General features: G+C 56.2%; 1 protein-coding gene across 3 annotated transcripts in view; it reads left to right on the forward strand.

Annotated features, from left to right (window-relative positions):
• ZMIZ1 (zinc finger MIZ-type containing 1) overlaps positions 1–15108 on the forward strand; it is a 222102-nt gene that overhangs the window by 96832 nt on the left and 110162 nt on the right. The window lies entirely within an intron of this gene.

Raw genomic sequence — 15108 nt, forward strand, 5'->3', positions numbered from 1 at the left:
TGAGGAGTCACCAGGCGCATCAGCTGCTGCAAAGCCCTATCGACTGCACCAAGGCATCACTGGCCGGAGCTGCCCCAGAGCGAAGCTCCCCCAGGCCTGCCGTATGTTCCCAGCTGCCACGGGGCCTGGACTTGTTCTCCCTGCACAGCTAGGCTGGTGGAGCGCGGGCAGCTCGCTGCACCTGGCAGGGACCCGTAAATTGAAAACATGGTGTTTCCTGTCGGAGGCCAGCACGGGGCTGGGCTCGGTGTGGCCTTGGAAAGCTGGCCTGGCACTCAGGAAGCCCTGCTCCCCACAGCACTGCCACAAAAACAGTGGAAAAGTGAAACCTTTTCAAGTCTGTGTTTCCACTGTAAACAGGGGATGAAAGCTGGCCCCTCGCCTCCTGGCTGCTCAGCCACTCCCCTGCCTGGCCCCAACTTGCCTGGTCTTTGGAGGCACCTCAGCTGCCCCCTCTGTCCATACAGTGCCCCTCCAATCAGAGAAGCGCTGTGCCCTAATTTATCTAGTCTTCCAAGTTTAGTTGAAGTTTGCCCGGGCCCGTGAGTCCTCAGCACCCAGCCTGGGAGGGGAGCACACCTATGCACAGTGAGGTGTAGACTCACCCACGGTCACAGGTCACAGGGCAGTCAGGGCAGCCCGGGCCCCTCCTTCCTGCCTGCAGTGACCCCAGAGTCTGCAGGCCATGACCGAGGCTCTTGTGGGAGGCATTGGTGCCTGAGCAAAGCTGCCGGCTGACCAGCAGGAGTCTCTCTGTCCTGTGAGTGGAGAATCTCACACAAGTGGCATTTAGTGGGAGTGACTTATTTATTTTAAACCTGATTGCACCCTTTTTCCTCATTGTACAAGTAATGCATGCTTACTGCAGGAAGCCTGCAAGTCTCAGGCAAGTGGAAAAAGAAAAGTGAAATCTGCCCAGAATCCTCCCACCTAGAGGTCACGCTGGTCAACATTCTAGAGTATTTCTTTCTGGTCACTTTATACTTTCTTTCCTTCCTTTGGGACTTGGGGTTATGAGCAGGTTTCTGAGGCATTCAATGTTCCTAGGAAACGTGATTGTTAACGGCCCACTGAGGGGCCCAGAGGAGGGCCAGGTCCCGTTCACAGTCGGCGTGGCCCCGCCTGGGCTGTTGGATGTGGCACTGCCAGGGACGTGGTGGGGAGAGTGCCCAACCTTGCAATTCACAGGGAAGGTGATCTGGCCTGGACCCCTGGCTGGAGAACCCAAGCAGCTCTGACTTGCCCATGACTTTGGGCCTGTCAGGCCTGTCTTCCTTTGTGGGAAATGGTCAAGTGGGTGAACGGGCTCTCTGAGTCCTTGTGTCTAGTCAGCCTGCTGCAAAGGTCCTGCTCACTGGCGCCTGCAGATGCAGCGATGCATTCCTTCTTCTGTCCATCCAACATTGAGTGCCTACTGTGTGCAGGTGGTAGTGAACCTCTGGATAAGAGGCCCCTGTTCACAGCCCTGTTCTCCCCCTTGTTGCATCTCCCATAGCCCTTTTCCTTTTAACCCACAAGCCCTCCCAGCCCCTCCTCTCCTACCCCGCAGCAGGCAGGGACTGGAGCCCAGCTGGGCAGGGTTGGTGGGGGTCCCAGGAGGAGCCATCTCCGGCCTCCTCCGCCTGCCAACGTCCTTGGTGGCCCTTAGACAGCTTTATGGAGGACGAATTGAGGCTGTCTCCCTCCTGGCAGGTTTATTTCTTCATTTTTCAAGCCCTGCTCTGATTTTTCCATGTCGGCCTTCCTGGTCTCCCACCCCTCCCCCCGGCATGTCTTCCCTTCCTCTCCCCCTCATCTGTCAGCCCAGCCAGGAGAGAGGGCCACTGGCCTCCAAGGTGATTAAATTATTGGGGGGGAGACAGGCCAGGGTTTTCTGCGTGAGTGCTTTTGGCTTCCTGCCCTTCAAGGAGGTTGGGGGAGGGGGTATGATGGCGGCGACTGTGGCCTGTGGTTTTCCAAGACAGTCCTGCTCTCCCCGGTCTGGGCCTAGAATGAGTCCTGCCACGGATAGGCTGGCCAAGGGCCACTGCTTTATCACCCACTCTCTGCCCAGCCCAGCCCTGCTCAGGCCTCAGTTTCACCTTCAGCCAAATGGGCAGGTCTCTAACCAGAGGAGGAAGGACAGACTTTAGGGCAGTTGTGACTTTTGGCTTACACATGAGAACTTCTGAAACATCTGTTCTCTCTGTGCTGCAGGCCAGACACCCAGGATGAAGGAAAAAAGGGAGGCTAGCACTGATAAAGCACCTACTGTGTGCGCCAGGCACGTTCACATGCATGCCATCATATGAACCTTTCAATAGTAACTCAAAGATAGGCAGCAACAGGTAAGAGTTACTGGCCTCATTTTTATAGCTGAGATATGTACCCAGTGTAAGCTGCTTCTTCTGATAACCTGTGGGCTTGTGGAAAACAGAGGCTCTGTCTGGGTCTCCTCTGGATCTCTGGGAGGTCAGAAGGCCAGACACTCAGAGGGACTCAATAAATACTTGGTGAATTTGGTTGTGCTGATATAAGACCAGAGAGGTGAAGCTACTAACCCAAGGTCACACAGCTAGACATGAAGTCCCGCTTTGTCTGGCTGCAAGCCACTTCTCCTGGTCTGGGTGTTGGCCTTTCCAGCCAGCATTGTCCACTGACATGACTGCTGTGGTAGGCCGAGATCTTGGTGGCTCCAGGTCTCACCCCTTTTCCGCTGGTGTGTGTGGCTCCGCCGGTCAGACCCCATACCTTCTCTTTCCAACCTGCCTCTTCCCCCTGAGGAGGGGCTGAAAAGGGAAAGCCCCTCTCCCCCTCGGCTCGCACTCCAGCTCATGGAAATGAAAAACACATTGGCTTCATTATCTCGGACTGAATGAGCAGGGTTGCCATGGCGACAGCCATCTCTGGCCCGTGAGGGGGCAGGGAAGGGGCTGGTGAGGCCATGGCAAGTGGGGACCGGGCAGCGGGTGAGCAGGCACGCTGAGCAGACAAGCCACTGGAACAATTGCTACTCATGCCACCTGCCCTGGCACTGGGCCCCCAGCTTCAGATCCCCATCCTTGGGCAGACAGAAGCAGGCAAGCCCTACTTCCACTATAGCTCCTTGCCCACCTGTCCACCGCCGGTCCATCTGTCTCCTTCCGGAGGGGCACCAGGGGTGCAGGTGGACCCGTGCCTCACACCATCCTGGAGGTCAAGAGGGAAGGTGAAGAGGGAGGTGGGGCACTGGGAGGGGCAGTGGCCTGTTCCCAGCAGAGACCAGCCCTGGGCCTTCACTGGCATAGACCGAGGAAATGCCAAGGGGTGCCAGGCTGTGCACACCCCAGCATTCACCCCAGCACTCCTGTGTGACCAGGGTCATCCTGGTGACCCTGTCCTCAAGCTGAGCCCTCTTAAAAGAGGTTGAGTCCCCGAATTTCAAACAGGACAACAGGTGTGACAGTGACTGTGGTGATGTCAGCATGAGTCCTGGCCCAGCGAGGCCTGTGCCTGAGAAGGCCCAGGCAGTGCCCTTGGCTGCAGACCAGAGCTGGGCCATCCCCATGGCCCTCACCTGGGCCAAAGCCAAATGCTCTGATGCCCAAATGGGCCCTTCCTTAGGTCCCCTGTCTCATCGCCTGTCACGTTACCCAGGACTTGAGTCTCAGAGCGGCCTGTGCTCAGGCTGGTCCGAGGGAGGCTGGCTGCACCTTCGCCTCCAGACTCCCTGGTGGTGTGGGAGCCCACGCTGGCCCTCTGAGTGGCCCCAAGCAGACACTGCTGTCTCCCTCTGAGTGGTCCCTCCTGCAGTCCAGAGACACTGAGGCAGCTGCCCACAGAATTTCCTTTCAGACAGTGCCAGTCAGATAAACCCAATGCTGTCCCCAACTACACTTTCAACCTTGACCCTAACCCTAATTCCAGACCCAGCCTCCTGACACAGCCCACCTGGGTGGGTGTGCACTGCTCTCTCACCCAGCTTTACTGAAGCCCTTCCTCCACCCTGAATCCTCCTCCCTCCCGGCTGCCCAGCCCCACATGCGACTCCTCTCATTTCCTGTTGCAGATGAAGAACCCGGGCCAAGAGAGTGCAAGTGACTTGTCCAAGGCCAAGGAGAGCCAGGGCAGCAGGGCCAGGGTGGGATGCCCCTTTGCCAGGAGGCCAAGCTTTCGGTTCCCACTAACATGGGCCCAGGGTCCGCGTGGCCCTGGATGGAGTCCAGCAAGTTTGGGGCTGGGTTTTAGCTTACTGTTGGCTGTTGTTCGGGCGGGCCGGGAGCGGGGGGAAGGGAGGGGGCCAGCAGCAGTGCTCCCTGCGAACCCCGCTGGCTGGGCCTTAGTAAACAGGGACAGTCCTGCAGCCCCACCCACCAATGGGTATGTGCCTCTGAGGGGACAAGTGTTGAGCAGCCAAGCTTAGCAGATGTGGTCAGAGTGCCCATGGCACTGCCCATGGCCTGGCCCTCCTGCCACATGGAGGCGGGTGCCGAGGGGACAGCGGCACAAACAGGAGGAACCCCAGCACCTTCCTGAGCAGAGAAGTCCAGGGTTCCTAAGCAGCTCATCCTAAAATGCAGAGCCCCAGGCCCTGCCCTGGTCTCCCTGCAATCAGTGTTTGCAGCTTCCCAAACCCCAAACCGCAGGCACTGCTGGCCTTGCTTCTTCCAAGGGCCAAGCCAGCCTGCCTCAGTGTCTCAGGCCCGTGCTTCTGGTTCCAGGGTCATGACCCCTTGCTGACCCTCTCTGGGCCTTGTCCTACAGAGGGTCAGCCTCAGACCAGCCCTGAGTCTAGTGCCCACCCCTCCCCCTCTTCCCTCTCATTCATCATCTGCCCACCCCAAAGCCCACAGTCCCCATGGCATCTGTCCCCACCATTGACCTCTCCTGACTCGGCAGCTCTGTGTCCCAGGCCTGCCTTCCAGCCACCACCATGGCCACCCCCTGCCTCCCCACCCACCAGCTGAGGGTGGCTGCTGGGCGAGGCTGTCATTTCCTTGCCGGTGATTATAGGTTTGAGACTGAGGGAGTCTGAGCTGGAGGAGGAGGAGGAGCCAGGCCTCTCACCCTGATGCCAGGCCCCAGAGACACCCCCAGGAAGGGCAGCCTGGTGCGGGGTCCTCTTGGGGCTGTGACGGGATTCCTGTAACCTAATACCACCAGCTGTGTGTGCATGTATGTGTGTGAATGTGAACATGTGTGCATGCCTGTGTACACGTCTCCAAAGGGTGGAGGGATCCCTTGTGCTCATTTAAATTAATCCTCTCATAAGCCTGCAGGCAAGCCCAGTCTATTTTTCAGGAAAAAAAGACAAAACTCAGGAAGGGCAGTGGACTAGCCTGGGTCACACAGCAGGTTAGGGTAGAGCCAAGACAGGGGCCTACCGCTGCCCTTGTCGCCACCCAGCGTGTCAGCCTCCTTCTGGCCCTGCCCTCGCCCATCCTAAAGGATGGGCAGCAGGGAATGGACTGGGCTGTCACAGCCCTCCAAGGGGCTGAGTGCTGGGTGCCACCTTCAGAGGGTAGTGCCATCACCATGCCCTCCAGGGCTGGGTTTGGCTGGGACAGTGTGAACAGGACTCGGAGTGCAGCAGCTCCGGTTCCAGGTCTGCGGAAGCCGGAAACACCTCCCACGTTCCCAGCTGTGGAAATTGGGACGGGGCAGAACACAGATGAGGTGGCCCCAACCAGATCCAAACCTGGGCCCTCCCGTTGTTCCCTCTCAGGGAAAGGGAGGTAGTGTGAGTGTCAGGGACAGGGCCGAAGGGCCCTCAGCGGGTTTGAGGACTTGAGGGTAGAGTGGTTCTCAGCCCAGGCTCTAGAATCGGGCCGCCCGTGTTCAGATCCAGGGCCCAAGCCATGTCATCTCTCTGAGCCTTGATGTGCTGATCACACGAGACCAGGGGAAACAATGAGTGTAGCCCAAGTGCACCGTATGTGTTGCCAGTATCCCCCTGCTCAGTTCTGTGGGTGCCAATGGCCCTGCTCTGAGCAGTGAGGAAAAGTGTGAGGGCAGGCGGTGTGTGGGACCAGCTAGGAGGGACGGTCACCTGTGCCACATGGGGCTTCCCCAGGGCCAAGCCACTCCAGAGCCAGCATTTCTGAGGAACAGGACTGGGCCTTCTAGGTCGGCGGCTACTCCCAGGGCCCAGCTGGCCAGATTGCCGGCCACCAGAAGACCCTGGTCCCCAGGGCTCAGTCCCAGAGCCAGGAGCACCAGGGAGCCCAGGCTGGTGGAGGGCTCCCTGTGCCTGGCAATTCACAGCATGTCTGCCTGTCACAGTACCTCGATAGGGAAGATTTGTGGGTGAGATTTGCAATTCTGTTTTCTGTACGGGTTATAAATCAGCTGCACGCACACTCGGGATGCAGCGCAGGCCCGAGGCGTGCGCACTGGCACTCACACACACACCCAGAGATGCGGTCTGGCCCCTGCCTGATATGTCCAGGGAGGGGAAGGAGCTCTCCAGGGCTCTTCCTGGCTCAAGGAAGAGAGAAACCTGGGCAACCAATGGCTACCTGGCCTCTGGGATCCCAGAACCACCCAGAATCAAGGACTCAAGGCTGGGAGGCAGGGTGCTCCTGTGACTAGAGAAACAGCCATCACACAGGTTATAAGTATGAGCTCAGCTGCCTGCCTGGCTGGGTCCAAATCCTGGCCTACAGTTTACTAGCTGTGAGCCCTTGGCCATGTTGCCTACATAGCTCCGTGCCTCCGTTTCCCCATCCGTGAAATGAAGCTAAGTATAGTGTGTACTGCATAGCATGGTGGAGGGAATAAACTAAATTAATACACATGGAGTGCTTGAAATGGTATGAGCACCTGGGAGAGCTCAAGAAGGTTGGCTACCATCATCATCACCATCACACCATCATTATTTAAGACCCCGCCTAGATTTCAACGTAAGGTCAGGGCCTGAACCCAGCTCTCCGTTTTGCTAGCTATGTGAACTTGGACACGCTACTGAGCCCCCACTGTTTGCCTATAAAATGGACTATCACTACCTACTTTGCGGGGCTGTCCTGGGCTTTCACGGAGATAAAGCTCATAAAGGATGCAGCATCAGGACACGTCAGCCTCAAGGTGGGCCTCTTGGGAAGGCCTGTCTTCCTGGGGAATGCTTAGATAGGGGAGGCTCTGTGGGTGTGGGTTGGGGGGATTCTGGGAACCTCTGTCCCCCTTTTGCCACCAGGGAAGTATACCGCTTTCCATTCAGCCCCCCTCTTCCCGCTGCCACTCCTTCTACCCCTCTCCTGAGAAGAGGGCCCTGAGACTGGCAGGTGTGACCCACAGCTCTGCCACTCGCTTACTGGATGGCCTTGGGCAGGTCACGCCCCGCCTCAGTTTCCTCCAGCAAGAGCTAATCGCACCTGCTGCAGCTGGCCGCTAGAAAGCCAGTTAAATGAGATATGGAGCACTCAGCACAATGCCCAGCGGCCAGATGAGTGCTCCGCAAATGCCGTCACTGGCCCCCTCTTTGCCTCCTCTGCTCTCATTCTTCTATCCCCTCCCACATCCGATCCCCAAAAAGCATCTTCCCAGGCCAGACGTTTAAATATTTCTCTCTAAAAAGATGGGCTCTAAGATCCACGAGGCGCCTCTGGAGCGAGTCTGGATGGAGGAAGATGATTCAGAAATTCAGACCTTCTCTCGTCTGATAGTTCCCTGTGCAACCACCTAAGGCTGAAGCCTGCTGGACAGGAGGCCTGGCCTCGCTAGCCCATTGGCCACCCACCTCAGAGCCTGTCCCGTTCCCTCCGGGTCCTGGGTGCTGGCAAACACAGGCTTGCTTCCTAGCTGTTTCCTGGCAAAAACTGCTCAGCCCTGAAGCCCTGGAAAGCTGCGATCTGGGGATGAGTAGCTGCTTGCACAAGTGGGGGAGCGGGGGCGGGACACCAGTGCCCGCAGTTTTGCAGAGCTGACATTTTTGCACCTCTCCCGCTCAGCTCACTGCCCCTGCCAGCAGCATGGCACAGCCTTGGCCATGGGTAATTGCTGGGAGCATCCCAGGCCAGGCCTTAGTCTTTGAGCAGAACTTTGGAGGCTGGACTTCTCTGTTGCCAGGGAAACCAAAGGGTTCCCAGGAAAGGAAACCACAGCAGCGCTTTAGCTGTTAAGAAGCACCGCCTCCCTCCCCCCAAAATGAGTTCCCTCCAAAAGTGATTCCCCTAAAACTGTCGAGTAGGCAGCATCCTGCCTCCTCCCTGAGCCTGCTGAAATGATAGAAAATGAAATCTGCCCCTGGCCTTGTGCTTTTCACCTCTTTTAAACATTCCACTGCAACACAAGGACATGTTTTGTTTTTTCTTATTTGTCTTCCTCCCATGCCAGCTGGGGCTCTGAGACCTCTCTCCTCTTGTTGACTAGACCAGAAGGGAAAGGACTTCCACTTTCCTTTTTTTTTTCATTCGGCTGTCAGTGGAAATAAAACAGCAGGTTTATATTTGGAAAGCAGAGGAGAGTCTTAGCCACCAGATCGCTGTGTCCGGGGTAGGTCACAACCTTTGTAACCCCTCATGCAACAAGGGCTTGAAATTTGATCCGAAGATTTGCAGAGTGCAGGGTGACTGCAGCAAGCCTGCTTTATGCACATTGACTTTTAAATGCCATTGGAGGAGCATGGGGACTCTTCAGTGGCTGGCAACACAGAGCCTAGGAAGAGATGGTTCTAGAAAAGAATCCCCTGAGCAGTTGAGGTGCGGGCAGGGTCCGGAGTGCCCACATTTCCTTCCCATCCATCATCCGATGCTGTGCAAGGAGGCAGGGAGCTTTCACCCAGATTCACAGGCCGGGCAGCTGGGCCTCAGTGGGGTTTTGAGATTCTCTCGGGAGTGAAGTGAGGACACCCCGTGGTTATTTTGTTAGGAGACGAAACACAACAGGAAAGAAGGGAGAGAGAAACATGGCCAGTGTTCACTTTCAGATCCCTGGATGATTTGGGGGATTCAGTAGAGAAGGAAAAGAGACTTTGATCCAAATCCCAGACAAGCCCTCCACCCCCATCCCCGCCCCCCGCCTTCCCTCGGCCTGGGTCTCCCTGTCTGAACAACTGCTTCAGACCTGCTTCCTGGAGGCCCCTCCGGGTCTGCCCCACAGCCAGTGTTCCCACGGCCACTATAGTGATTTGAGCTGTTATTTTTCACCTGGAACTGACTCTGTGTTCCGTAAGTAATTTTAAGCAAATTCTGTTCCTGTCCCTGCACTTTCGTGGGGAAAAAATAAGAGCCAGCTGGGTTTTCCACTGTCCTCAGCAGACCAGGGTTTGCAGGCCGCGTGCCCATTAGAGCTCCGGTCCGTGCGGGTCCAGCTCCGACAGCACAAAGGCCAGGCCTCAGGTCAAGCGGCTGGTCCCAACGAGGTGTATTGATGGGGTCTCGAGTCCTTCTCAGCCTCATTTGGGATTGTCAATGGAAATTTTTGGTGATTCCTGAAACCCTCTGTCAGATCTTGTTATTAGCACAAGGCTCTCAGAGTGTAGAGTAAACTAATGAATTACAGCATGATTACACAGCACATAATTAACTTTGTAATTAATATGCAACTGCCACTTAAGCTAAAACACTGCTTATAGAGACGTACAGCAGTAGTAAATCACAGGTCAGAAACAGCACTTTGGAATTTTCAAAAGAATGAGCGTAAGCAGGGAATCACTTAAGGCAGCAGGGTGAGTTAATTAAAAAACAGATGAGTTGTGAGCATTGTGCTTCATTTCAATGCCTTCTCCCTTAAGAAAGTTCCTCATGCCACCCTGCCAGGCTGACTAGCCAGGCCTGGTCAAAAGGGCACTGGGCATGTGGTTTTATTTCCGAAATAAGACTGGCCTTCCCTGCCGCATCCCAGCCCATCCCCAAGTCTTGGCCCTCTGCCCAGCCACACTGTCCCTGGGGACCAAACCTCCTGGCCCTCTGGGCCTCACTCCATTTTGCCTCCTGCAGAAAGACTGGGGATGCCCCCCGCCTGGCCCTGGTTTAGCCCCCATGGTGAGGACTGCCAGCAGGTCCGGGGGGAGGGGGTGGGTGGAACAGCTTGTCACCTGGATTTTAGGCTTCTGGAAGGCAGGGTTGTCGTCTTACTTTTTTTGTTTGCTCCTTTCTTCCCCAGACTCCTGCCAGAGCATGAAAGCCAGAAAATGCCTTAGGAGTCATCCCACCCCGTTTCACGAGGCCAGAGAGTCAGGGCACTGAGTGCCTGGCCCGCACAGTGACCTGGCCTGGCAGGAACCCCTCTCCTGCACCCTGTGCGAGTCCTGAATCAGGCTGGGTGGGCCTTTGAAGTGACTCTAGTCTAGGTTCCAATCCAGGCAACCTCACTGCCCCACCGTGTGACCTTAGGCAAGTTACATAACCTCTCTGGACCTCCGTTTCCTTACCGTAAAGTCTGAGAACTGATGCCCACCTCCCTGGGTGAGTGTGAGAATTAGGTGAGATGCCAGGTGTGAAAGGACAGTGTTAGAGGGCACACGGAGAAGTGTGTCCCATCTCAAAGAGCCCCATCCTGAGAGGACAGGCCCAGGGAGGTCTATTGTGTGTCCGCAGCAGTGCACGTGTGTTGGCATGCTTGGGGACACCCCCCTGTGGGATCTGGAGCCCCTTGAGGACGGAAGCCTCTTGTCTGTATCCCACTCAGCTGGGCACAGCCAGTGTGCAGAGCTGGCACAGAGTGTGCTGGGTGAACGGCTGAACTGAAGGACCTCCTTCAGGACAGCCTGGAGCCCAGCTGTCTGTGGCACCATTTTCATTGGAAGCTAGTGTGGTTTAGCAGGTGGATGCTGGGTCTGTCAGACGTGGATTCGAAGCATGCTTTGCCATTTTCTGATCTTGGGCAAGTTCCTTAACCATTTCGATCTTAGTTTTCCCATTTTGGGACAGTGCTAATCACTCTACTTTTGGGTACAGTATCTACACTAATAAAAGAGAAACATGCTAATTGACTGTACCTTCATGATGCCCACCAGCCAATCAGGAATGTGTATGCAAATAAACCCAACAACGATGGCGGATTAATTTGCATACACAGGCACTGAGCGGCTGGGGGCGGGGCGGGACGCTTGTGTCGTTCTGCACCACCCCCAGCCGCTGGGGGCCTCTGGGCAGCATGGGAAGGCAGAAAGGCGACTCTGGCCAGAGCAAAGGTGGTGCTGGCAGCCAGGGGAAGGAAGGCCCATTCTTGCAGGAATCTTTGTGCATCGGGCCTCTAGTATTGTTATAAAGATAATGCACATAAAATGCCAAAGGTGCTCCCAGACACTCAGTAGATACTAAGATACCTGTATTGTTCTCATTGTTATTCAAATTAGGAACTGAGATTTCTGAGGCTGCCCACCCCACAGCCTTAGGGAGAGAACTCTGGCTGTCTGGGCCACCTTGGTCTGGGCCATCTTGGCCTGTAACCTGTGGTTCCTGTGGCCAGGGTGTCCTCTCTTTAGAGTTCATGGCTTGGGTGGTGCAGAGAAGGGGCCAGTCTCCCCAGCCAACCTAGCCTGTGCCTCAGGCAGCTCATTGGACCTTCCAGCTCTGGTCTTCGCCCTCACAGCAAGTGGCCTGCGGCACAGAGCCCAGGGGGCCCTCAGGCAGGCAAGTTCCTGGCTGGTTAGGTCTGTGGAGATGGTGGTGGTTTCATGAAGTTGGCCATGATATTGGAGTCAGAATTTGGGGCCCCAGTCCTGATGGAAAGGGTTTCAGACCGTTAGCGAGGGTGCCCTGTGGCTTCTCTTCCGGCAGACAGTTCCGTTTCTGGCCCCTGCCCCCCAGCCTGCCTGCTGCCCGCCTTCCCCTGCCTTCTCTCTCCTGCTGCCCAGCCTCTCCACCCTGCAGCCACTCTCCTTAGGTCTGAATTTCTCAGTGAGTTCCGGGAAAACTCTTTCTTTGGGATTTTAAAATGTGTTTAGTGGAAAAAGTGTTTTCCATCCAATAGCTTTGGGAAAGCCAGATTCTAAGGCCCTTCACAGGTGAGGGGTTCAGTAACCTCCAGAGGAGTAGAATCTGAGCTGGCCCCCAGCAGCCGCAAGCAGAGAATCCTTTGTTCAGGGAGGATCGGACCTCAGGCGTTCGGCCTCCTTTTGCCCAGAGGAGACAGTGGTTCCTCCCTGGTCTCCCTGCCTTCGTCCATGACACTGCCCGCCCGGACAGACATCACTGGGCGTCCAGACCGCTGCACTGGAGGAGCAGTGCTCTGCTCACGTATCCTGAAGGTCCAACCCTATCCCTCCTTCCTTCTGGAACTTTCCATGGCTGGCCTTTGCCACCAGGACACCCCTCTCCAGCTCCTCAACCTGGCCTCTGGTCAGTGGGTACAGAGCCCCTGTCTCAGCCACCCACGACCTCTGAAGCCTGGCACTGAGCCTGTAAGGTGGTTCCCAGAGACCCTGTGTGAAGGTGAGTGAAGCGGGCAGCCTCACTCCCACCCCTCCGTCTGGAGCATGGCCCCTTCCATTGTTGCATAAATGGATCTTCTGCCTAAGATGTTGTTGCAATCTTTAAAAAAAATAAGTTTTTAGAATAGGATTTTTTTTTAAAGGTTGATCTTAGTTGGAGCAGCGAGTCAGCGTGTGGCTGTGGAGCAGTGGGTGTGAATTTTTGTCTTGTGGACTTCTGGAAGCATGTTCAGGTGGCCTGTGGGTGCCTAGCTTGTCCCTGGAGGGTTCCATGAATGAGACCCCCACTCCCAGCCTGGGATGGGGAGGCCCAGTCCCCAAGTAACCTCATCCCCAGACACTTCTCGATACAGACCAGATGACAGGCTGAGTGAAGGGCACCAGACCCAGCTGAACCCCAACCCCACCCCACCCAGAGGGCCTCTGGAGAGATGGGGGCTTGTGGGGTCTGTGCCAGCCTCAGCTCAGCTGATATGGTGAAAATCTCCACACAGATCCACCGGGTCCTCTTCTACCAGGGAAACCGCAGAGTTTCCCAGTAGGAGCAGAACCTGCTCCTGCCCAGCGCATGGCCTGCCGTCACCCTGTCCTACCCCCCACCCCTCCAGGCTGCTGGGAGTGCGGCTGGGCAGGCCCTCTGTATCTTAGCTGTCTGTGACCACAGGCCTGGCCTGGACAGGCATCTGCAAGGGGTTGCCTCGACCAAATTAGGGCCAGAGAGAGCCGAGAAGTTCAGGGAACTGGGGTGTGATCCCTGACCCACTTCTGACCCACGATGGGGCCTCAAGTCTCTGCTCTCCCTCCACCTGACCCTTGCCCTGGGCCTGTGTTTCCTCATATGTAGATAGGCCTGAGCAGGTCCCCAGATCCCCTCCAGACCTAAGCCATGAGGACTTTTTTCATTTTCCACTTTTAGCTTAAGTAAATGTCTACTTTCTGATTTGTTTCTCTAATATTTTATTTTATGAGAATTAAGAAAAATCTGACAGTTCATAGCAGTTAACTAAAGGAGAAGGCATGTACAGTTAGTGTTAGTGAAAGCCCAGACTTGGGAGGAGCACCTGCTGTCCTAGGACAGCCATGCTTCCTGTGTGACTGGAAGAAAGCACCTGTCTACTGAGCCTCAACTTTCTCATCTGCGAAAGGGGATAGTACTTGTCTGCAAGCTGCTGTGAGGCTGTGACATAGGTCGTTGCAGCGTGGCTGGCTCACCTGAGTGGGCCATATATGGGCTCTCAACTCCAGAGGAACCTGGCTCTGAGTCACAGTTCAGGGGAAAGGGCACAAAGTCAGAAATCAGGAAGTCTGCATGTGGCTGTGCTCAGGCCTGACGGGCTGCTGACCTCAGGCGAAGCCCTCCCCTTCCAAAGATGGGCTGACTCAGGTGATTCAGGATGGCTGGGCAGAGGGTGTGTGAAGGATGGGCAAGACGTGGCCGGACTCAACCGGAAGAGTGGTGATTGATTCGCCATGCCTGCCATGGGTGTGAGGTGGAGGTGGTATGCCGTACCCCATCGTCTTGCCATCCCTATGCCAGGTGATCCTTAAGGGCTCATCTAACTCTGGCTCTCCCTGACATGCCATTGGCCCCGTGCCTGTCTGTGCCTCCCTGAGAATGCCAGATGGTAGATTTGGAGTCTTGAGGAGCTGGGCTTGGGGAGGGGCAATAGGGAACACCTCTTTGTCCCTAAAGCTGTGAGAGAGTCTACAGGGTATTTACAACCTGCTAGAGGGCACAGCTGGTGGTTAGGGGGCCTGGCTCCATCTCCAGCCTCATTCCACCCCATGTCCTCCAAGGCCTTCAGGGAATTCCCACCCTCCCTCTTCCCCACTTCACGACATCCAAGCCTTGGGATCACAGACAAGAGCCTCTAGACAAAGGCAGGTTGGGGCCACTGCTTGAGCACTGCTATCCTGAAGGGTCATGGCCGGCCCAGCACCCGCAGCACCAGCCAGGACGTGACAGTCACTGTCCTCGTGTGCCGACAGTGGGGGCCAGTGAAAGCCTGCCATGTTCCCATGGAGAATATGATTCAGGAAAACGTCATGGGCTTTGTAGTCAGACAGAAGTTCAAGTCCAAGGTCACTAGTGTGACCTTGAGCAACTCATTGGACCTCTCTGAGCCTGTTTGGTAATAGTAGCTGGGACATCACAGGAGACGTCTGAGGCTCACAGCGAGGTGAGCTGAGTAACCTCGTGGCTGACATGTAGAGTAGTTGTTCCGTGTCCACTCCCACTCGCAGCCGTGGGGATGGCTGAACATCCTGCGTTTGCTGACCTTGCCCAGGGCTGCCATGGGTGCGGGACCTAGTCCAGGGCTGCATCTGGCCCTCCTTCACCTTTTGGGGAGAGGAGCTGCCAAAGGAAGTTCGCCCCGAGTCAGGAACTCTGAGTGCCACAGAGAATGGCAGGAAGGTTTGGCCTCAAGGGCATGGCTTGCGGCAGCTGAGGCCTCACAAGCTTGGGGCTAAGGCTCCCCTGAAGAAGGCAGCTGGGACTCCCAGCCCCACGTGGGTCTGACCAGTGGGCTGGCCCTTCTGTCAGGGCAGCATCAACATGTGTTCCCCAAGTAAGTTTCCTCCCTCTGGGTTAATGTTGGTGTCCCAGAGCAGGTTGGCAGAGGTGGCAGTGTGGGGCCGGCCCTCAGGAAGCCCCCACTCTGAAACACAAGGTTCACTGTGTTATCCCACAGACCACCCTTGACAGGGGGTGTTCCTGTAGACGAGGTTGGGTGCTGGGAGATTGGGTCATGGAGAGAAGTGGGTCCACCTTCCAG

The sequence above is a fragment of the Plecotus auritus genome (genome assembly GCF_963455305.1).
Source record: "Plecotus auritus genome assembly, chromosome: 9".
In the NCBI taxonomy this organism is placed as follows: domain Eukaryota; kingdom Metazoa; phylum Chordata; class Mammalia; order Chiroptera; family Vespertilionidae; genus Plecotus; species Plecotus auritus.